This window comes from Bos mutus, chromosome 14, assembly GCF_027580195.1.
Source record: "Bos mutus isolate GX-2022 chromosome 14, NWIPB_WYAK_1.1, whole genome shotgun sequence".
NCBI lineage: Eukaryota > Metazoa > Chordata > Mammalia > Artiodactyla > Bovidae > Bos > Bos mutus.
The window spans coordinates 17,320,602-17,346,239 of record NC_091630.1 but is presented as its reverse complement, the minus strand read 5'-3'; the positions used below and the strand labels follow the sequence as shown (position 1 = coordinate 17,346,239).

General features: G+C 37.9%; 1 protein-coding gene across 8 annotated transcripts in view; it reads right to left on the bottom strand.

The window, feature by feature from the left end:
• The window catches only part of VPS13B (vacuolar protein sorting 13 homolog B), an 805,186-nt gene that overhangs the window by 241,112 nt on the left and 538,436 nt on the right, over window positions 1-25,638 (bottom strand). The gene's annotated exons all lie outside the window — the stretch shown is intronic.

Genomic DNA, 25,638 nt, shown 5'->3' with positions numbered 1-25,638 from the left:
TAGCACACCAACACTGAGCTCTCCGTGAAAACTCAGAACAATGACACCTGTCTTGGCATTGCGCTCTTTTCCTTCTTGGTGTTCCTGGTACTTAATTCATACTTTTATTTTTGTTGCTGTTCAGTTGCTCAGTTGTATCTGACTCTTTGCAACTCCATGGACTGCAGCACACCAGGCTTCCCATTCCTTCACTTTAGGATTTATTATTTTCTACTAGAATATTCTGGGCTTCCCTGGTGGCTCAGAGGTTAAAGCGTCTGCCTCTAATGCGGGAGACCTGGGTTCAATCCCTGGGTGGGGAAGATCCCCTGGAGAAGGAAATGGCAACCCACTCCAGTGTTCTTGCCTGGAGAATCCCATGGACGGAGGAGCCTGGTAGGCTACAGTCCACGGGGTGGCAAAGAGTTGGACACGACTGAGCGACTTAACTTTCACTTTCGAGATTAGTTGTTTGTCGGTTGCTTCATTTGCTATTATTTTCTCCCATTCTGAAGGCTGTCTCTTCACCTTGCTAATAGTTTCCTTTGATGTGCAGAAGCTTTTAAGTTTAATTAGGTCCCATTTGTTTATTTTTACTTTTATTTCCAATATTCTGGGAGGTGGATCATAGAGGATCCTGCTGTGATGTATGTCAAAGAGTGTTTTGCCTATGTTCTCCTCTAGGAGTTTTATAGTTTCTGGTCTTACGTTGAGATCCTTAATCCATTTTGAGTTTATTTTTGTATATGGTGTTAGAAAGTGTTCTAGTTTCATTCTTTTACAAGTGGTTGACCAGATTTCCCAGCACCACTTGTTAAAGAGATTGTCTTTAATCCATTGTATATTCTTGCCTTCTTTGTCAAAGATAAGGTGTCCATATGTGCGTGGATTTATCTCTGGGCTTTCTATTTTGTTCCATTGATCTATATTTCTGTCTTTGTGCCAGTACCATACTGTCTTGATAACTGTGGCTTTGTAGTAGAGCCTGAAGTCAGGTAGGTTGATTCCTCCAGTTCCATTTTTCTTTCTCAAGATCGCTTGGCTATTCGAGGTTTTTTGTATTTCCATACAAATTGTGAAATTATTTGTTCTAGCTCTGTGAAGAATACTGTTGGTAGCTTGATAGGGATTGCATTGAATCTATAAATTGCTTTGGTAGTATACTCATTTTCACTATATTGATTCTTCCAATCCATGAACATGGTATATTTCTCCATCTATTAGTGTCCTCTTTGATTTCTTTCACCAGTGTTTTATAGTTTTCTATATATAGGTCTTTAGTTTCTTTAGGTAGATATATTCCTAAGTATTTTATTCTTTTCGTTGCAATGGTGAATGGAATTGTTTCCTTAATTTCTCTTTCTGTTTTCTCATTATTAGTGTATAGGAATGCAAGGGATTTCTGTGTGTTGATTTTATATCCTGCAACTTTACTATAATCATTGATTAGCAACTCCTACAGCTCAACTCCAGAAAAATAAATGACCCAATCAAAAAATGGGCCAAAGATCTAAATAGACATTTCTCCAAAGAAGACATACAGATGGCTAACAAACACATGAAAAGATGCTCAACATCACTCATTATCAGAGAAATGCAAATCAAAACCACTATGAGGTACCGTTTCACACCAGTCAGAATGGCTGCAATCCAAAAGTCTACAAATAATAAATGCTGGAGAGGGTGTGGAGAAAAGGGAACCCTCTTACACTGTTGGTGGGAATGCAAACTAGTACAGCCACTATGGAGAACGGTGTGGAGATTCCTTAAAGAACTGGAAATAGAACTGCCTTATGATCCAGCAATCCCACTGCTGGGCATACACACTGAGGAAACCAGAAGGGAAAGAGACACGTGTACCCCAATGTTCATCGCAGCACTGTTTATAAAAGCCAGGACATGGAAGCAACCTAGATGTCCATCAGCAGATGAATGGATAAGAAAGCTGTGGTATTTATACACAATGGAGTATTACTCAGCCATTAAAAAGAATACATTTGAATCAGTTCTAATGAGGTGGATGAAACTGAAGCCTATTATACAGAGTGAAGTAAGCCAGAAGGAAAAACACCAATACAGTATACTAACGCATATATATGGAATTTAGAAAGATGGTAACGATAACCCTGTATACGAGACAGCAAGAGAGACACTGATGTATAGAACAGTCTTATGGACTCTGTGGGAGAGGGAGAGGGTGGGAAGATTTGGGAGAATGGCATTGAAACATGTGAAACGTCATGTATGAAATGAGATGCCAGTCCAGGTTCAATGCACGATGCTGGATGCTTGGGGCTGGTGCACTGGGACGACCCAGAGGGATGGTGTGGGGAGGGAGGAGGGAGGAGGGTTTTTTAAAAAAAAAAAAAGAGTAACATGGAAATTTACATTACCATATGTAAAATAGATAGCCAATGGGAATTTGCTGTATGGCTCAGGAAACTCAAACAGGCTCTGTATCAACCTAGACGGGTGGGATGCGGAGGGAGATGGGAGTGAGGTTCTAAAGGGAGAGGATATATGTATACCTATGGCTGATTTATGTTCAGGTTTGACAGAAAACAACAAAATTCTGTAAAGCAATTATCCTTCAATTAAAAAATTAAAAAAAAAATAATAAGTCAAAAGGCAAAGATGAAAGAGAGGTTAAATAATCATTGGAAGATATAAACAAAGGGAATAATAGTCAAGACTGCTTAATAGTTGGACTTCCCTAGCAGTCCAGGGGTTAAGACTCTGCAGTGGCAATGCAAGGGGTGCAGGTTCGATCCCTGATCGAGGAACTAAGATTCTGCATGCCAGTCGGTGTGGCCAAGAAATAAACAAATAAATTAATGAAATCATCAAAATAAAAAAAAAAAAAACTTTCACTTTCACTAGAATATTCTAGAGTAGTCTAGGATACTCTGTGGTGGCAGATTCAGATAGTGTTAAAACAATCTAAAGGTCTTGGAGTCAGACAGAAGCAGGGTTAAGTGCAACACTTTCTTGTTGTGTGCTACTGGATAAATTACAATCCTCTTTAAGGCTACATAATCTCATCTATAAAATGGGAATAATAAGCCCGACCTCAAGGGGTTAGCATAAGGATTCAATGAATTAATGTACCTGAAGAGGTCAGTGCATTCATTGCCTGGCATACAGTAAATACCCACTAATGGGCAGCTGTCATGTTTTGGTCTTTTTTACCAGTTGAAGGACTGCTGGAAGGCCTGTGCCATATTGTTTTGTTTCTATAACCGAGGACTATCTCATCAGTGACTAGCACACTGAAGAGAGGATCCATAAAAGTTCGATGAGATGTCAGTTTCTGATACAATGTTAAATGAAAAAAAATTGCTCTGCAGACAAGAAATATTTAATTGTTAATATGTAAATATATGTGTACACTGTACTCTTTAAGGTCTGTCCAGATATATTCATGAACTTTCCTTATCGGCATCCTCGATGCTGTGTGCTGGTCACACTTCAAGCAGTCCTCTGTCTCTAACAGATGCTCGTCCTCACACTGGGGACACTAATACCCAACCGACAAAGTTGCCGCAGGATTGCATGAGCTAATGTACTGATCACCTGTAGTAGGCATTCAATAAAGGGTAAGTTAAAAAAAAGAAGTCACCTTCCTTATGAAGACTTTCTCAACCTATCTAGATGGTGCTTGCATTTTTAGCTTCTATGCTTTCATAACAAAATAACGTTTTCACAGCACTTCTCAAACACTGGTTTGTCTCAAAGGTTGGGAGCAACAGAAGATAAGAAATCAGATACCACTGAGTATGTTTACTAGGGCTTTCCAGGTGGCTCAGTGGGTAAAGAATCTGCCTGCAATGCAAGAGATGCAGGCAGACACGGGTTCAATCCCCAGGTTGGGAAGATCCCCTGGAGGAGGACATGGCAACCTGCTCCAGTATTTCTTGCCTGGAAAATTCCATGGACAGAGGAGCCTGGTAGGATGCAGTCCATGTGGTCTTAAAGAGTCAGACATGACTGAGCACGCACACACCATACCAGGCCAAACACAGGCAGCATATTACATACATTTTCTTTACTAATTGTTACAACCCTTTAAGGGGTACTGTTATCCCATTTTACATCTGAGGAAACTGAGGCTGAAAGAGATTAATCAATAGGTACAAGGTCAGACAGCTAGTAGGCAATGAGGAGAGAACACCATTAGTATTTGTAGAATACACCACGTTGCTTTAAACAATGTTAAAGTTCAAGAAGTGTGTGCTGACCAAACAAATTAATGAACATATTTAATTTTAAAATTCAGTAAAATAAAAATGACAATTATCAAAGGGATAACTAAATTGGAAAGATTTTAGTTACCTATTATAAAAATTTCAAATATACCTCCAAATCTAGTATGAGCTAGGAATTCTCAAATAATATGTGAAAAGATAATAAAATCATTTACATAAGTAATCTAGGATTTACTGTGCAAACTAAATATATCTGTGTATAGCATAACTGTAAAAAATCCTCTAAGTGGCACAAGAAACTCACATCAAGAACTCAACTGTTTTTATTCTCTCAATCAGGAAAGACAATCATAATCAACTACATGAGTCTATACCTTCTATGCACAGAGCCTTATATTTTCTTTTCCTGATGTACAGATTTGCATTTAAAAATCTAGCTTCTCTTTCTTTAAAGTGTTCCCTATCAATGTTAAACATGATAAAACAAGCCACTTACAGGTAAAGGTAAATAAATGTAGTGTCCAGCCCTATTACCTGTTGACATTGCCACGTTAGACTCTAGCGAATGGCAACTGGCGTGATCTTGCAATATAAATAACCAGCAGGGGCAGGATGGCAGCTATCAGCTCAGGTCACACGGGTTACTGAACAGAAGTCAGATGGTAACTAATTCTAGTCACTACTGAGCACAATGGAATTTGAACCAATGACCCAGAGATGAAAGACTGTGACTCTCATTGGAAGGAAAAAAAAGTACAACTTTCCCACTATTAGAAGACTAAATTCTTAAAAATGGGTTAAAAGCCAAGATTTCCTTCATCTGTCTAAAATTCCGCACTATTATGTAGAACTGAAATAAATAAGCTGATGATTTTGAGACATATTTAAAAATCCATAGGTTTGTCACCAGTCCACTGCAGATTTATCTATTATATTGAAGACCATCTGGCCTATCAAGGAAGTTTTATAATTAGTTATGTGTGCTCAGCTCGAAACTTAGGCATCAATTTACTATTCCTTTGTGGAGAAAGAAAAGTTCACAATGTAATAACTCTGAAAATAACTTTTCCTTTATTATTGTCCAAGGGGAGTAATAATTTAAGTTGTCAAAAATAGCAATATCTGCTTGCTGTTAGTGAGTGCAGCAGAAAACATGTATCTCTGGGCAGTGCTATTACATCAGCTCTCCCACTCTTTACCTAACTCATTTAAAATGAACAATAAAAGTTTTCTTTAATTAGCTACTGGTGTGCATTAACATGATCATGATTAAACCATAAAAACCAACTGTACATTACTCTGGTCCCCTCTTCCATATGTTTTGAATTATTCTGTTTGAAAATGTACTTTGCGTCCCTTTTAAAAGTTCGACCTTCTGCTTTCAGAGAATTAAATGCATATTACTGCAGAGAAGAAGATAATGTTTCAGACCTCCAGGCATATATTAAACACACTGGCAGCACTTGAGACAAAATGCTTTACTTATTAGATACTTCCTATTCTAAACAGTGTCATCAAAGGCTAAAAACAAAATCCATATAAAAGCTGCACAATGCTTCCACACAGAACCTGTGCCAAAATCCCTGTACTTTCCAACTAATGAGGAAAGGATGTGTACTCTTAACATATGAATGTAAGATTTTCCAAGCATTCACTTTAGGAAACTGGGCTATTGATTCCATATGGGTTATGTTAAATGAAACTCTATTGGTAAAATAACCTTTAAGATATCTGGCATGATAACTATAATTAAACAATATTCAAAAGACTAAAACAAAAGGGAATTTGGTTCCACAATGGCTAATTAAAATAAAATGAAAAAACACAGCATGCCATCTATCAAGATAAATTGTTATTGTTTAAGAACTATTTAAATACTGTTAAAATATACTTTCAGATAAAATCTGAAAGAGCTGGAAAAATATTTGTGGCTTAAAAATGGATAGTTTGGTGAAGAAAAAAATATAGGACTCTGAAATTTTATGCAGAGATAACAGCTTTAAAGCCTTGAGCACAACCAGATGGTACTTAAATCAGAGGAATTCTCGTTTCACTATCAATGGGTTTCAATATGAGAAGGTTTTCAATAGCTAGGGAAACATGTCAAGTTGATAGTTTACTTCTTAGATCATTTCAGCGCATCTCCCCATCCTTTCACAGCTATACGTGGTACAGTTATTAGCCACCATGGAAAAGGTGCTGAAAGCTGACTAGTAGCTAGGGGAACTGAAGCTAATTCCTCTGTTTAATGGATTGAGATAGGTAAGTTTACTCGCTCACCCTGGAGTCTAGTAAGAGCCACAATCTCAGGAGTAGTGGCTAAAATCACACTTGAGTAGGCAACAATACCAAAAAATGCATTAAAATAATTTCAAATAATTAATTAGATGTTCTGCAGTAGAAGTCTGGAGTGAAGAAAGATAAACTTGATGGATTTAAACTTCTTGTTTGGCCATACGAACATTTTTACAGGCATATTCGGAAGTTAGCCATACTAATAAGAATGCTGCAAATAAGTGGATATTTAAAATTTTAAAGAAAAATATGTGGAAATCAACTTTGAGAATTAACAAAGACTAAAACAAATATAATTTCTGTTTTGATGGCTGCCAAGAAGGGATAATTCAGCACCTATTCCTGTATTTTAACTCACACTATTTCTTTTAACTTGTCTTTTTAAGGAATCTTTATACACCAAAAACAAACATATCAACATATCTGGCACCTTCTCATCAAAATTATGGTTATGTATCACTAGCAGTTACACTTTGACCTTGATCAAAATATCTTTTGCCAGTCACGAGCTCACTTTTCACATCTTATAAATTATGATAGAGTCAAGTGTGAAACCACAAAATCAAAGTGACAGTCACTTCTTCATATCACTGTGACGTTTATTATATTTTTGTTGCCCTTGCAAAAAAATGTAGTCATGTTTTCAAAGAAGTAAACATGCTGCCTATGATACAAAAAAAAAAAAACAAACAAACAAAAAAAACTTGGTTACAGTATTTTAATGGTTTCACATACTGGAATTAAAAAGGAGAATTTTAAGAAACTTAACAGAATTATGTGCCTCATTGTCTAAATATTTGTAAATACTCCCTTCTAGCTGTATCAAGAAAGAGTTTGGTTTTGAGGATAGGGTAGAATGGTTCTGCTGGGAAAGGCTGTTGTATGCCTTTAACACAGAACTTTAGACAAAGAGTAAATTGTTGTACCAGAGAAACTTCATTTCAACTTGATTAATTTAGTCAAGTGAACAATAAAAGTATATTTTTAAGTCTCAAATTTTCAGCAATATCAGCATTGCACTTCATGAACTTTTATCATTTTACAGACAAAATGCCATCTCAACTCAGTGACTGATACACCAGATAAAATTTACCTAAGCACATTAAATTAAAAAACATTATAAAGAATAAATTGACTTTGATATGAAATGCCTCCTTCAATGTTACCAATCCACGTTATTTTTTACTTATAAAACTTGAATAAACCCTCTACATACTTGGGTACTACAGAGTGCTAGAAAACAAGGGGTTTTTTTAATATTTTATTTCTCTAAGCCAAATGTTATACAAGAGCCCACAGGATATAATTGTTCCCAGTTGGATGGCAAAAACTTTTCACAGTACTGCAGTAATTATGCAAAAGAGCAGAACTAATGATACCCATCACTGCTTAACTGATAGAATGCTAAAGAGTACTGTAGTTTCAAGTTTTCCCTTTCATGGAGTTACTTTTCCGGCTCTTTGAAGTAACAGTATGCGGCCACTGCTGCCTGCTAAGTATCATTTCAAATATTCACATTTCAAACCACTGCTAACTGCAAGAAAAGAAGCATGGAGATAGTTCAGGCAAGGTTGTGTTTTACTGTAATTGTGTTTGGTCTATTGTCTTAAGTTGTAAATTATGAAAAGGGACCAATTATTGTGCTAAGCTGACTATAATACCTAGATCATTATCAGTGTCCATTTCAATATGATAAACCAAACCACCAAAAAAAAAAAAAAAAAATTTTACACACCAACCTATCCACGCAAGTTCAAGTCCTACTTACTGAGATTTCATCAACACAGCTGACCCTGAAGCCTTTTGTGCCTGTCTGCCCATTCAAACATATATGATTTTACAGCATATGCTTATTTTCAGGGGCTTTTAAATTCATGAAAAGAAAAAAATCAGTTCCAGGCAAGACTTCACATATGACTTCTTAACTCAGAAACAGTTCTCTCTCCCTCTCTTTCTCTACATCTCCCACATATATAATTGGAATGGGTTGGTCATTTTTGTTCAAGGAAACTAGATCTAACTGATTTATTCCAACTCCTGAGTTTAAGTTTGACTTGTTTGCTTTTTATAATGAATTTAGTTTTGTTTTTTAACAATAAAACCTGACACATTCTGGGAACCTGGATCTTAATCTAAGTAGATGCCTCTATATCAGAAACAACCTGCTTTGAAATGGCCATGATGTTAACTCCTAAAAAGTGGCTACTACGTGTACAAGGTAGCAACTCTTCATACCAATGAAATCCAAGGTTCATTCCACAGATGTCAATGTGGAAAACATTTTGTCCCATAGCTGCTTAAAGATTTTCAATAGGATTAAATCAGCTGCAAGACCTCATTATATCAGGGTTTACAACTGTGTCTGAGTTGGAGTCTGTTTCTCATAGAATTTTACTTAGAGACTTAGATTGGCTCCTTAGAGCTAGTCCGATTTTACTAGAAACAACTGTATCACATCAGCCACTCTCATAAACTTGCAGTAAGATTGAATCAGCCCTGACCCTGAGCAGATGAAAGTTTACCCAGCCTAGGCTTTCTCTGTAAGAGTCACAGAGAAGCTTGCATTTCGTTTCTGCAGCAATGCAGGAGAATATGCTTATTAACTATTCGAGTAGGCTTTTGCCTTGCAATTGTGAACCTGATTTTTCTGATAAGAAAACTAGAGTTGACCTTGGAGAAATTTCCATCGATAAAAAGCTATACGAATCCTTGACTATTTTATCCCTCAAATCACATATGCCCTTTTAAAGAAACTATGCAGAGATTATGGAAATGAAGCAAAAGCATGCGTTAAAAATTTCCTCTAACATTCAGTACTGGTTGCAAAATAATGGAAATGGTTTAAGTAATCCATAATTGACTTTAATAACCAGTAGCTGATTTTCATTGCCAAACAGAATATAGTTATTTAACAAAAATATTAAGCTTCTTTTTATTATTATATGTTTTATTTACTAGATCTGAACAAACCTGGTTAACTGCAGATTTTCTTCAAAGTAAACCTGAATATCAGTATTCTCTACATTGTATCTGATTTTATTGAAGCACATCAAGACATTATAGAATATAGGGTCATTTACAAATTTTTATTGGCTACCCTTAAACTTCATGATGGCAGATTAAATCTAAATTGAACTAAAGCTACATATTGATTCTCTGTGTCATATGTTATCAATACCTTAATGATGCAACAGATGTGAGATGCAAAATAGTCAAGATGTTAGAGAGAAACATTTATGCCCTGCAGCCATTTCTTCTTTTCCATTAGAACAACTTTGTTCTTCTCTGCTACTCCATAAAAATCATCACTAGGCCAAAATGACCTTCCACACAAACTGCTTTGATCATATTAACTTCTCACTTCAAACCTTAGAAATGTGAAGTATTCTCAAAATCAGGTAAATATTCCTAACTTTAGCTCTGGTCATCTAGACCTACAACACTGGTTAATTTTCAAATGCTGATACTTTCCTAGTAATTCTTGCAGTTCTAAAAGAAAAACTTCCTGTACATTAATGAAGGTAATTCAACCTATTACCTTAAGGATATTCCCAGTCATGTGGGACTGCTTAAATAAAAGTTAGAAAATGTACATTGCTGCTGCTGCTGCTAAGTCGCTTCAGTCGTGTCTGACTCTGTACGACCCCATAGACGGAAGCCCATCAGGCTCCCCCATCCCTGGGGTTCTCCAGGCAAGAACACTGGAGTGGGTTGCCATTTCCTTCTCCAATGCGTGAAAGTGAAAAGTGAAAGGGAAGTCGCTCAGTCGTGTCCAGCTCTTAGTGACCCCATGGACTGCAGCCTACCAGGCTCTGCAGTCCATGGGAGTTTTCAGGCAAGAGTACTGGAGTGGGGTGCCAGTGCCTTCTCCGAGAAAATGTACATTACTCCCTCCCAAATATCAAGCATCACCTCTACAAACATTCAAGTAGTAACCAAGTCTGGAAAAAACGTACATCTCTCTAGACTAGCTAAGGAATAAAATTTCTATTAAAAATATTATATTTAACTCTTCAATAAGTTTAAACTGTGCGGGTCTTCTTATATACAAATATTTTTCAACGGTAAATACTACAGTACTACATGGTCTGTAGTTTGTTGAACCCATGGATACAGAGGAAGCCTGGATACAGAGGGTCCACCGGAAGTCATACACAGATTAACCCTTGCACTGTTCAAGGGTCAACTGTATTTTTAAGGTAACATTATTTAGTCAAGTATGGTTAATGTTTGGACTTTAGCTATAATAATTTTATTGGGATAAAATATTTCTTGAGTTTCCTCAACACAGAACCAAAGTTAAAATTACTGAGCAAAACATGGAATAATAATTTTATTTCACATTATCAATTCACTTAAATTCTTACCAAACATCTACCATGTTCTAGGCACTGGCTGGGGATATAGCAGAAATGAAGTCCTTACCTTCATGGAGTTTATTTACATTCTAGTGGGGAAGTCAGTTAGTAAAAATTTATAGGATACCACACACACTCACAACCCCTGTTTGCTGATGGACAGGATGTTGTGTATTATGAGAGAGAGGCAGGAGTCTAAAATGATTTGTTTTTTGGCCAGTCCACTACAAGAATTTAAAAAGATGGTTTTCCAGGCTATCCAGGCAGCTGCCCAATCAGTTTACTTGTTATGCCAATGATTAAAAATCTGCCTGTCCAAACTTAGCCTGTTTACCCAAAAACCATAAATGACTGCTGTCACTGTCATATAGGGAGATGATACACTACCATACCCCATTTTTTTAAATTTATTTTTTATTGAAGGATTTATGTTGAGGTTTGACAGAAAACAGCAAAATTCTGTAAAGCAGTTACCCAATTTTAAAAGACTCTCTGGTTCAATTACTACGTCTTTCAAGTTCCTCCAGCAAGCGAAGTCCCCCATCAGTTAAGAACCATTTCAAGAAAGGGCACGATCAGTGATGGACTTTTGGAGTTGGGCTGAGGCGTCATCCTAGACAGACACCTGGAGAACACGGAAATGGGGCCAACGCATGGAGGCATGTCACATCTTCAGAAAATTAAATGAGTGAGACACAGACTATCTCTTGGGTGGATTCTGGAACAGCTGGGATTGAAAAAAACATTGATGAGTTGAGCTGAAGAAGGGAAAAAGGAGAAAGGATTGGGCTCTTCGAAGATCCCCATATTTGTAGTTGCTACTGAGCATTTCTATTCAGATGTCCCAATATCATACCTCCAAAAGATCACCGTAACATTTAAAAATACCCCTTCCCCAAATACTACCTCTACATCTTAACTTTGTACTTATTTGTTCTTTCTCAAAATGCTCAAATATTAAATATTCCTTCCTGGCCCCCACCAAGTCATTCCTTTATTTCATTAATTAACCTTGCTATCCCCTTTGTATCTTCTGTTCTCACTGACCCTTCCCACTCTACACTGGCCAATTACTAGAATTCCTTAATTAGTTTCTTTCAATGGTCTCTTTCCTAAAGTATTCCATATAGCACTGACAGACAACTCTTCTCAAAATACCTTCAATATTTACTTTAAAATGTTTGACCCACTAGAAGGAGAGGTCCATGAAAACAGAGACTTTTAAGGTGTTTATTTTTCTGCTTTATCACTAGCACTTAATACATAGTAAGCATTCAATAAATACTTCATGAATGAATTAAGAAAGGAATAAATTAACTGAATCATTTGAAAAGTGCTTATTTAGGCCCCTGCATGGGGGAGTAGATATAAAATCAGTTAAACTTGAACTCTGCCTTCTAGGTTAAAGATACTTAAAGATGGTTCAACAAGACTGAAAGAAGCCACAATCTGGACTTGTTGAAATGGCAGTAAGGATACTGAGGCTGAGGTAACCACATAAAAAAAGACAGAGAAGACAAAAATAGGTTATGGGTAAGTGTAGAGAAAAGGAAATGTCTCCTTTTGCTGAAACTAAAGATGTATTAATGAGAACAGAGAAAAATGAGGCTGGATAAAACAAGATTCTAGGTGGCAGGTTAACAAACCTGCACTCTTAGTTTTATGCCAGTCTTCCTCAAAGCAGTGCCACTTGATCACCTGAATCAGAATCCCCTAGGGTTTGAGCAGATTCTCAGGCCCCATTCCAGAAGTATCCTACCTGAAGGTGAGAGGCGAATTGCACTTGCGATAAAATCCCAGTAATTTTATGCACACTAACAATTGAGCAACTGCTGTAGACAAATGGGAAACTAAGAACATTCTAAGCAAATAAGTGACAAAAGGAAGTTTGAGAAAAATTAATGTCACTGAAATGTGCAGTCGGAGTAGCAGATTGGGGGGCAGAGAGATTGTAGGTAGCACCACCAATTAGAAAGCAATTGACTAGATGATGATGATGTAATGTGAAAGAAAGTAACACATGAAGCAGTGGGTCTCAGGAGACAAAGGAGAGAAGTTTTATTTGATCACTCTAGCTCAGAATCCGGTCATGGCAACCACTGCCTACTGAATAATTTAACCAATATTCTGAGGCCTCTTTTCTTAAGCCACCCCTCGTTACTCCTCTATTCAAATTCTCCATTCTGGAACTTCACGTTCACCTTCTTGCCTCCACATCTTCACTCATGCCAGCCTGGAATTTCCTCTTTCTTAAGGGTCTATTTCCTCTACGAAGCCCTTTCCTTTATGAATCCATAATAACTGTTCTCTCTCCTTCAGTCCTACAGGATATACTTGATCTTTTATCTGGTACTTAGCATTTGCTGTTTTCTGTTACTATTTTCTCTTAATTCTTACACTCTCTTAATTAGATTGTAGGATTCTTGATTTCAGAAGCACACCACATTCCATTTTTGTAAATCCTGTGCACAGAGCACGTATATATGATGAGATATGTATATGTAGATGACAGCAATGAAGGTAATTAATATAGCAGTGGCGATAACCTAACTAGTTGATGACCTAATGTTGTGTAGGGCAACACTACCAACACGCAGGTAACACTTACCAGATGCTTAGAATGTGTCAGGCACTTTCCTATGTGCACTTAGTATATATTAGGCATTATTCTATATCAACTCACTTAGTCCTCAGAACTCTAGGTACTATTATTATCTCTCTTTTAAGATAAAGACACTGAGGCCCAGGCAACTTAATTTGCTCAAAATCACATAGCTAGTAAATGGTGAAGCTGGGATTTGAACATTGGCAATATGATTGCAGAGCTCCTTTTAAAATCATAACCTACATAGTCTCGACCCCAGAACTTCCTTCCTTTCTTTCATAGACCTTATGATAATGAAATTTTAAAACCTTTTATGTTGCAAATATATTTCTCTCTAGTAGATGGCAAGATCTATAATGGTAGGGATGAGTTCATTTTGTTCAGTGCTGAGTACCTAGTGCTGGGTCCAGAGCAGATGCTTCATAAATAAAAGCTTTGTAAATAAATAAATGAATGAATGAAAAAATAAGGAAGGAGGAGAAAGGATTAGAGGAGTGAAGCAACAGATACTATTGTGAATATATAAGGTCTAGGGAAGTTTTTTATTGCTGCAGATTTCAGACAGATGGCTTCCCAGAGAAAGCCTTCATCAATATATATATATATTTTGAAAGGCTGAAAGAAAAAAAATCCATCTTGCAGGGTGCTGGGACCAGGTGCCTCTATTTTAGCAAATCACTGTATTCAAGAACAGGAAGCAGAGCTCAGAGATAGAGCACTACACTAGGGAACCGAAGACCTGGCTGAGTTCCACAGTTTCCACTAAGTCACACCTGTGTGCAGCTATGTGGGGGAAAACTGTCTTTGTTCACAACTTTCCATTTGTTGACATGGAGCTAAAATGGGGTAATCTAGGCCAAATTCAAATTCTTGGTTTGGTGCATTGAAATAATGGCTTCTTAGAGCTGGAAAAGGTTCTGGAGTTCATTGTTTCCAGAGCTCTTCACGCTACTTTTACACATAGTCCAAAGAAAATCTTACAGGGCAATGGGGCAGTAAAAGGCAGGTAGGGGAGGATGGATGCACAATATGTAAAACATAACAGCAAAGCTGCCCAGGATGGTGGTGTCATAAATATACATGTGATCTGAGGACCACAAAGCTCCAATCTGCTACAGATCAACTAGCCCTTGATGTAATTTTTAAATATATGCTTGATAACAGTTCACATACTACATAATGAATCCATGCAAAGTGTACCATGTTTTTTGATATATGTGTAGCTGTGAAACACTACAATTATTTTTTTCATATTTTTGTCACTCTCAAAAGAAACCCCATATCCATTTGTGGTCACTTTTCTTCATAACCTCATTTCTCCCCCACCAGCACCTGGGAACTGCCAATCTGTTTTCTGTCTGTACAGATTTTCCTGTGCTAAACACTAGATATAAACGGAATCATGCAATATGTGCGTGGTCTTTTGTGACTGGCTTCTTTCACTTTGCACCATGTTTATAAGATTTCAACCCTGATGTGGTGTCAGTACTGCATTCCTTTACATGGCTAAGTAATAGTTCACTGTACAGAATCAGTACATTTTACATCTTCATTCATTAGTTGATTGATGGACATGGATTGCTTCTATTTTCTAGGTAGTATGAATTAAGCTATATCAGCTTAATATAATATTCAAGTTTTTGTGTTGACATATATTTTCATTTCACTTGGTTATATAACTAGGAGTGGAATTGCTGGGTTATACATACAGTAACTGTATGTTTAATCTTTTGAGGAACTGTCAATTTACCAAACAGATTCAACATTTTATTAATATAGTCCCACCAAATATATGAAGGTTCCAATTTCTCCACATCTTCAACAATACTTGTTATTATCTTTATCAATGTAGCCATCCTACTGAGTGTGAAGGGGTGCCTCATGGTGGGTTGATGTGCATTTTACTGATAGCTAATGATATTTGATCTTGGAGAAGGCAATGGCACCCCACACCAGTACTCTTGCCTGGAAAATCCCATGGATAGAGGAGCCTGGTAGGCTTCAGTCCATGGGGTCGCTGAGTCGGACATGACTGAGTGACTTCACTTTCACTTTTCACTTTCATGCATTGGAGAAGGAAATGGCAACCCACTCCAATGTTCTTGCCTGGAGAATCCCAGGGATGGTGGACCCTGGTAGGCTGCCGTCTATGGGGTCGCACAGAGTCGGACACGACTGATGTGATTTAGCAGCAATGATATTTGATGGTTTTTTCATGACTCACTCATCATTTGTACATCTTCTTTGGAGAAATTTGGAGAAATACTACTCAAATACTTTGTCCATTTTTAAATTGGCTACCTTTTTATTATTAACATGGAAGGCTTTTAAAAAAAAAATAAATTCTAGATAAAAGTCTCTTACCAAAAAGGAACCCTCATACACTGTTGGTGGGAATGCAAACTAGTACAGCCACTATGGAGAACAGTGTGGAGATTCCTTAAAAAACTGGAAATAGAACTGCCACATGACCCAGCAATCCCACTGCTGGGCATACACACCAAGGAAACCAGAATTGAAAGAGACATGTGTACCTCAATGTTCATCGCAGCACTGTTTACAATAGTCAGGACATGGAAGCAAACTAGATGTCCATCAGCAGCTGAATGGATAAGAAAGCTGTGGTACATATACACAATGGAATATTACTCAGCTATTAAAAAGAATGCATTTGAATCAGTTCTAATGAGGTGGATGAAACTGGAGCCTATTATACAGAGTGAAGTAAGTCAGAAAGAAAAACATCAATTAATTATATATTAACGCATATATATGGAATTTAGAAAGATGGTAACAATGACCCTATATGTGAGACAGCAAAAGAGACAGATGTAAAGAACAGATTGTTGGATTCTGTGGGAGAACTCGAGGGTTTGAGATTTGAGAGATTTGATTTGAGAGAATAGTACTGAAACATGTATATTATCATATGTGAAACACATCACCAGTCCAGGTTTGATGCATGAGGCAGGGTGCTCAGGGCTGGTGCACTGGGATGACCCTGAGGGATGGGATGGGGAGGGAAGTGGGAGCAGGGGTCAGGATGGGGAACACATGTACACCCATGGCTGGTTCATGTCATGTATGGCAAAAAAACACCACAATATTGTAAAGTAAATAGTCTCCAATTAAAAAAAAAAAAAGTCCCTTACCAGATATACAATTTGAAAATATTTTCACCTGTTCTGTGGGTTATCTTTTCACTGTCTTAATTTTTATGAAATCCTATTAATTAATTTGGCTGCTTGTGCTTTTTGTGTCATATATAAGAAATCACTGTCTAATATAAGATTACAAAAACTTGTTCCTATGTCTTCTTCTAAGAGTTTCTTTGTTTCAGCCCTTTTGTCTAGGTCTTGATCCATTTTATGTTAATTTTTGTATATTGTGATGACAGTATTTTCTTTTTATTTCTATAAGGTCAGTATTAATTTCCTTCCTTTCATTCATATTTTAGTAACCTGAGTTGCCTTTTTCTTGGTCAGACTAGCTAAGGGTTTGTCAATTTTATTATTTTCAATGAAGTTTTGGTTCTGTTGATTTTGTCTATTTTTTTCCAAACTCCTCTTGTTATTTTACAAAAACGTTATAGAGAAGGAAGAGTTTGGGCTGAAGGAACAGTAGCTTCCTACCCATCCCTTTATTCAAATGGCCACACATCAGGGATGCCCAAGCCAGTACTATTTCATACCTATTATCTTCTTTATTAATAGTGTCCACTGCAATTCTCAAAATTTTCCTGATCAGATGGTAAGTTATACGGTCACTGTACCATGAACCCTAGTCTGAAACTGGACTTCCTCCAGGTTCCACCTTCCTTCTAGTCCCTATCTGTTTGAGTGTTCCTTGTAGTCCTGGACTCAGGCATAAAATAAAGTAAGAAATTAAAATAAGGACAATATAAACATCTGATCAAAGAAACACACGTGCAGTCAGATCAGCAGGAATAAAAAAAAAAAGGCTTCTGAGAATGCTTGCCAACTAAGAAAAAAAAAAAAGTAAAAGAGTTAAAAGAGTTAGTCTTCACTTGTCTCTCTCTCTTACTCTGTTCTTTTTATTCTTTTATAAACAAGTATAAACTGTGGTTAAGGTCACAAGGAAATATTCCCAAGGACTGCTGTGGATAAAGCAGCCTGACTTTCCCATGGAGCCAGGCCCTGTACTCTATTCTCCAGCCACGCCTGTGTACGTGCTCTTCCTTAATGGGAGATGGTATGACCCAGTTCAGTGACACTCTTCTGAAAGGGCAGTGATATCCCTTCCTTGAAAGAGAGGTTCCAGGCTGAAGGTGCTTAAGAAATCACAGGGATCACACTACTCTGTTTTACCACCTGCCTCCCACACCATAATCAGTATACCCACATCTATCAGATGTCAAGAATTCATTTCCATTCTATCTGTCCATTCCCACTCTGCCTTGGACCCATACTCTCAAAGGAGAAGATGGTTCTGTGATTCTACCTACCCCAGCATCATGGATTTCCTACTAACACAGTTGAAGGCATTTTATTAATTACTGGGTATAGTTCATTTACAATAGAAGTCAGGCAATTGTACTTTCACCATTTATAGAAGCACTGTGCACTAACACATTTTTAATATACATTGTTTGAATCCTAAGATTATTTCTATGTAGTTTATTAATCTAGAAATCCGATCTGCTCTGTTGGCCTGACTACTCCATGTTACTCACAGAATTTCATTTTATGTTAACCCAATGTGCTTTCTTCCCCCAGCTAAACTGGTCTTTAAAAGAGGATATTTTAGGAACTGCAGTTTTATAATATTTTACAAGAACTTGTTTGTTAATAAGAATTTGCTTGATATCAAAGTTAAATCACAATGAAAAATCTGGTATGTTCAGGGTTTTCAGTGGAACAAACTGCTCATTAAAAGTCAGAGAAAAATACTACGGCTGTTTTTGGCAATAAAACACAACGATGAAACAAAGCTTCCTGAACAATGTAAAGACAGTGGGACAGAGACTCAAAGCACTGTCAGACATTTTATTTTGAGACCTAACGTAGTTCACAGAATAGCAGTTGACTTTATTCTTAGGAACACATTTAAAAATTGCAGTGATGAAGTTTCAGGCCTGGTTACACCTACCAGGAAAATGACGCAACCATTATTCACCTCTTCCAGCTACGGTTTTTACTGTCATCTCCTGTGAGTTACACTCTGGCACTCTTCTGAACATCATCGTGCCACAAGCTCAGTCTAAATCAAATATTTTCACAAACTAAACAATCTAGTGCTAAAAAATGACCCAAGATACAAAGACCCTGTGCTGTTTCCGTTCCAAGGAATGGCCTCTTTTATAGGGAAAAAAGTGCTTACTACATGAAAAGAGAAATAGTACTTTAACCCAAGAGAACCAGACTGGACAGAACATCAGAAAAACACTGCTAGGATCAAACGTCCACTGGCCACCAAATGACAGACATACCCATTAGTGACCTTTTCCATTCTCTGTATCTCACGAGACCTCATAAACGGACTATCTAGGAAGGCTTTAGTTCATTTAGTATTGGGTTAGTTAACTTATATTCATACGGGGAAAAAAAATTGTGTTTCACAGACATAGCCTATACTCCTAGTTCTGGCTAATACTTTTACAAATGTGAGCCACTATTCACATTATCATTATAAAAAACAATTTCAAAACCAAGTACATGGCCTACTGATGACAGGTAACTAGCATTGTCTCTGTATGCACAGAGCATCTAATTTTCAAAAAGTTGAAGGGAGGCATACAAGCAATGCTGGCAAGCCAATTTCACAAACCAGTGCAATTTTCATTTTTCTACATTAAATACAGATACGCTAAAATAAACGCCTTGCAGTTGCTGCAAGTTTCAATTTGAAACTAGTTACCTAGTGCCTGGCACATAATAGTTAGTTATATTGAAAAAACACTGTTTGAATGAATGAATAAAGAATATCTGATATCTTGCAGATCTGGGAAAACCATACCAACCATACCACGTGAAGTGTTAAAAGTAATATTTAGGAAGCCACAGGCAATTTCATTATACATTCTCTTTCCCCTTTAAAAGCAAAAGACTGCTACTCTTGATTTGAGTAGCTTTGTAATTAGACTAACTGCTCAGCCCTACAGATCTCCCTCACTTCTGTTACCTCTATCAGTAGTATTAACACATGGGGCTTTATATCGGTTAACTGCCTTTGGAACCAGCACAGTATTACCTCCTCAGCAACTGTACAGTCTTTGCTCACAGGCATTTATTAAATACAACCATCATTTACGCATTTAACAAACTCATACTATGTGCCCAGTAATTTTAGGCACTGGGGCTACATCAGTGAACAAAAAAGATTAAGCCAAAAACAATTCCCAAATCTATCTTTGTGGGGCCTATAGCCTGAGGAGGAAGAGAAGAAGAAAAAAAAAAAAATGTAACAAGAAAGTAAATTACATAGCATGTTAGTTAATTAAGTGTGGTATGAGAAAAACAAGAACAGGGTAAAGGAGAACAGAAGTTCTAAGAAAGGACTGCAATTGTGAATGGCGTGGTCATGGCAGGTCTCATTAAGGAGGAGACATCTGGGTAAGGACTTGAGGAGCCCCTAGGAAAGAACCCCTGTAAATCCTGCCAGGCATTTCAAGGAACAGCAAGGAGGCCACTGTGACTGCAGTGGAGTAAGAGAGCAGATCAGATGGTAAGGCAGGGGCCACAGCATAGAAAGCCTGGGAAGCCATCACTGTCAACACTTGGACTTCTCTCTGAGAGAAACATGAGCCAGTGAAGAACGCCTTGAGGGGTCAACAGAATCATTTAGCTTAGGTTTTTAAAAGGGTCATTCTTGCTGGGGTGTTGAGAATATGAAATAAGGAGAATAGGATGGAAAAAGGAGATGAGTCAGGAGCCTACCTAGTGATTTAGCTGAGAGATGATGGTGGCCTGGACTGGGCAGAACAGGGAAGGTGGTGAAAAGAAGCTGAATTCTGGATATATTTTAAAGGCAGAGCCAACAGGGCTTCCTGACAGATAAGATGTGATGTGTAATAGAAAAAGAGGAGGTGAGTATGACTTCATAAATTATGGCTTCCGCAACTAGAAAAATGGGACTTGTTAATGACTGATATGAAAAAAGATGATGGGTGGAGTATGTGCAGAGGAAGGAAAGATCTGTTTCATTTTGAAGATGTTAACCTTATAGAGTGAAATGGCATAATCCTCACTTTACAACCCCAGTTCATTCTCCTTGCTGCTGCTGCTAAGTCGCTTCAGTCGTGTCCAACTCTGTGCGACCCCATAGATGGCAGCCCACCAGGCTCCGCTGTCCCTGGGATTCTCCAGGCAAGAACACTGGAGTGGGTTGCCATTTCCTTCTCCAATGCATGAAAGTGAAAAGTGAAAGTGAAGTCACTCAGTCGTATCCGACTTTTCGCGACCCCATGGACTGCAGCCCGCCAGGCTCCTTCGTCCATCGGATTCTCCAGGCAAGAGTACTGGAGTGGGGTGCCATTGCCTTCTCCTCATTCTCCTTAGCATATACTTATTTGTAGATTAACAATAAATCTTTGGCCTTTTATTCTTTAGGTACTTGAGCTATGGACTAGATAGCTTTAGGTACTAGAACTATGTTGAAGACCGTACAAAAAATAACTTTTATCCATTAAAGCCAACATTTCACTCACGTAGGTCAAATATTGGCTCTTCCACTTATCTATGATGGGACCTTAACATCTTTAGATTTATTGATGACAACATAAATGGAGTTTACAAGGATGGTGTGAGATTAAATGATGGAAGTGAAGAAGTTTCATGTTATACTAATGTTAGAAGCTATTACTAAAGTAGTAACACTGCTTTAGCAATATAGAAGTATATACTAAATATATATATACTACATATAGTATATATATAATATATACTAATAATATAGAAGTATATACTAAAGAGTTATACTGTTAGAAGCTATTAATATTATTGTCCATAGCTTGTCATAGCTTTTCTACTGCCCTTAGTTGTTCATTTATTCATTCATGCATCCCATCATCTTATAAAAAAGAATGAATGTGGATAAAATTCTTCAAATTTTCTCTTAAACTGGTGGAAGACTTCTGAGAAACTTTTAGGGGGTTTCTTCACCATTTTCATCTTGCACCCTTCAAAGAGCTGCCTAGACAATGGTTACAAAAATGACTTATCTTACATGGGTCTGATTCCATTACAATGAATTCTGCAAGAAAACATTAAACTGAAAGGACAAAAAAACCCAGGTAAAGTAATAGGAAGCAGCATGGTAAAGCAGAAACAGCAATGAAAAGTGGGCCGTGTTATTATACATTAAAGGAAAAGTCTACTGGACTGTTCGAAAGCGCTGGGATAGGAACAGAGCAGACTCTTTAGGCATAATCTGTAGAAGATGAGAATGATGACATAAGGGAGGAGAGGAAAAGAGATGGCAGTAGAGATTAACCATAAAGGGCTTGGCCCTAACTACTGTAAGTTTAGTTTGTAAGAACTCTGGCCTGCCCTTGATGGCCCTCCATTCTTATTATTTGAAAAAGTGAAGGCATGCAGGTAATCCTTCTCAACTATATCACTATATGCAGAGAGACTGGGAACTCTATTGACAAAGGAAGGTAAGTGCCCAGTTTTTGGAGGAGGAGTCTAGTTTTCTCATGAATCTTAGCGAATTAGCATTAGAACAGACAGGGTCCTGTGTTCTTAAACAAACCAATGAATAAACAACAAAACCCTGTGGGAAATAATGTCAAGGTTTAACAGCTTTCCCCTAACTGACTGAAGGAGTTTGGAAGACCCAGGAGGATTCTTTAGTAATTCTTTCTCCACCATGCTCTCACACTCAATTTTATTAAGGCACTTCTATTACTGGGTTTGGGTAACATAATTATTTACTGATGGGGATCTACTGACACAAGGTATGAGCTCCCTCAAGGGTGGGAAGATATTTTATCCATCCTTGTAAAACAGACTCTGGCACAAACATAACACCAAGTCAATAAAAGTCACTTTCCTGACGCCCCTTCTGCATACTGCTTTCCCTCCCCAATCTATTTCCGAATTGCTAACTCCAGAGCTCTCTCAGTGAACTCTCATATATACTTCATTATCCTTTTGTGTCAAAAGCTGCTCATATAAAACCGTCAAAAAGGAGCAATTTCAAGGCAGGAAACCCAAAATTTCAGACCATGCATTTTCTCACAGTGGAACGCTTGCAACATAAAGGGACAATATCATTTCAGCAATTCATCTCAATTATTATCTAGGCTGCACTAGTGTTCTTGCCTGGAGAATCCCAGGGACGGGGGAGCCTGGTGGTCTGCCATCTATGGGGTTGCATAGAGTCGGACACGACTGAAGTGACTTAGCAGCAACAGCAGTGATATCTTGAGAAGAATAATTTTGGCTTTTAGATCTTCTGAGTCACCTTTAGTGGTTTTTATTTCAACACCATCATTCTAGGAAACTCCTTTTTTTTTTTTAAACAAGCCATCATGAAAATATTCAAATGCACAAAAAGGTGAAAGTATTTTATAGTAAGCATCTGTATACTTACCACCTAGATTCTCTAGTGAACATTTTCTTATTTACTTGTTTGAATAACTATCTAGGGATGAAATGGGTCTCATAATAAAAGGCACTTTACTTTTACTTATTGTCTATGATTTAAGAAATCAACAAAACTGTTAATAACAACCATAGTTATTTATTGCATCTTTGTGTGTCTTGCCTACACTACTTTTAATCCTTAGAAAATTCCTACAGGGAAACTGAAGTTTAGAGGATTAAGAAACTTGGCCAAGTCCCAGAGCAGGTCTCTGGAAGCTAGACTTAACACTAAACCTCACACTCTTTAATATTCTATTCTGATCCTAAAAGACAAAGGAGGGAAAAAACCAAACAATTGAAGGATGCATTATTGGCTACCTGCTCATCACTCACTTTAGTTTCCCCTCATCCTAAGGGAAATTAATTTTTCACAAAATCCTCCTCCCTACCCTCAATGTCTCCAAGATAGTTAAGCATACCCCCCAGTTCCCAGGGATGTGGGTCTCTTTCCTTTGACTGGTTCAGAAATTCAGTCCGAATCCAATGAGATAGAGAACTGCCTTAATCACAGGGCTTGCTTCAAGAATGAGCATGTAACTGAGAGAGTCATTTCCTAGGCAGGTTGATAGGGAGTCTAGGGGTCCCCAAAGAGAGAGGGGTCTGGAATTCTCAAGGAGGAAAAAAGGACAAACTTTTTTTCTTTCTCCACATTCCTTAGGATTATATACCAATAATGTATCCTGCCTAAGGACAGTCTTTGGATTCAACCTTCTGTTATTTTAAAAAGTTAATTATGGGAGTATACCTGGTCTTTACAAGGATGTATCTTGCCTGAGGACAGTGTTATCTTAAAATGTAAATTATGGGAGTAGGTCGGAGGAGGTCTTTACAACCTCCAGTCATTCTTTGGATTATATAACCTCATTATTAACACTAGCAAGGGGGTACTCTTTCTGCCCCCTTCTGATGCCTATGTCAGAAGCTTTCTCTATCTCCTTTATACTTTAATAAAACTTTACTACACAAAAGCTCTGACCGATCAAGCCTCGTCTCTGGCCCCGGATTGAATTCTTCTCCTCCGGGGGCCAAGAATCCCGGTGTATTCGCGTGATTCAACAACAACCTTTCATAACCTAAGTTGGTTTCCACAGGAAAAAGTTTTCTCAGGGCTTCTGGGGAAAAGCTTCCTCGCCCCTAGAAGGTAGCTTTGGGAACAACTGGATGCCATGAAGTGCAGACATGGAGCCACGAACTATGACAGTCATGGTGCCACCATGAGGAAAGCAATCTCAGGATGGAGCCAACATATCAGCAAGAACAAGGCAGTGGGAGTCAAGAGAAAAGATACGATTAGACTGAAATAACTCTTAAGTCTCTCCTACTTGTGGAGTTCAGGGTGTAGGTGGCAATACATTTCCTTACTGCAAAATATGCTTTGGGTTTTTTGTTATAGTATTTCTAGTTATAGACCTCACAGATGATAGGGAAAACCACTCCCAAAAATACTGTAAAGAAAAATGTAATAGCTAAAAGAGAACACAGCGGAAGGGATTTATTCATGAGGGAAGAGGCTGCAGCGAATGGCATGCGTTCTATGGAATTTCATTTCCAGGGTGGGTTCAGCAATAGTAGCAGTAGCTTCCTGAGACTGTTCACACACAGAACCCCGAGGCCTTCCTTGAAGAATGGTATTTGTATTTCCATAAAAGATCACAAAGGAATGGATTCTAGCCAAGCTTTAAAAAGTCTAGATGAGTTCTCATCCCCACAGGCAACCATGTTGTCACCCAGGCCCCAAACTCTTCATCCCACTTTTGACACTGCAATAACTAGGCGTCTGCAGAGCTAGGTTCTAATTCAGACTCCCATCAACCACTCTTATCATCATTTTCTAGGATTACATTTCCAAGCAGAAAAGTCCTAGGTTTACTCTCAGGAGCTACTGATAGACTATTTGTGAAATACAAACATGAGAAATTATTATTAAAGATATATATAGTATGTTAGCTATTGCTCATTAGTATAGGACTTTTTATCAGTCACTATCAAATTAAAAATCATGCTAAGAAAATCGCCAAAATGTTATGTAGAGAAAGAAGTAGATTATTTGCCCTTTTCCTCTTCTCTTTCCCAGATGGTTGGTGCTCATGGAACAATGTAGTTGTCCAAGGAGTTATGTCATTAACATCACTGTTAATATTTACTGCATTGGAAAGTAAAGGGCAGCTTACCAGATGCGGACATTTTGGGGAGAACAAAGTATCAGAAAAGAAGGCTGAGTGCCGAAGAACTGATGCTTTTGAACTGTGGTGTTGGAGAAGACTCTTGAGAGTCCCTTGGACTGCAAGGAGATCCAACCAGTCCATCTTAAAGAAAGTCATCCCTGATTATTCATTATTGGAAGGACTAACGCTAAAGCTGAAGCTCCAATACTTTGGCCATCTGAGGCGAAGAACTGACTCATTGGAAAAGACCCGGATGATGGGAAAGATTGAGGGGAGGAGTAGGAGGTGACAGAGGATGTTATAGTTGGATGGCATCACTCTCAATGGACAAATGGAAGGAGGGTTTTGTGAAAAATTAGATTTCCCTTTGGAGGGGGTAACCCAATGGACATGAGTTTGAGTAAACTCCGGGAGACACTGAAG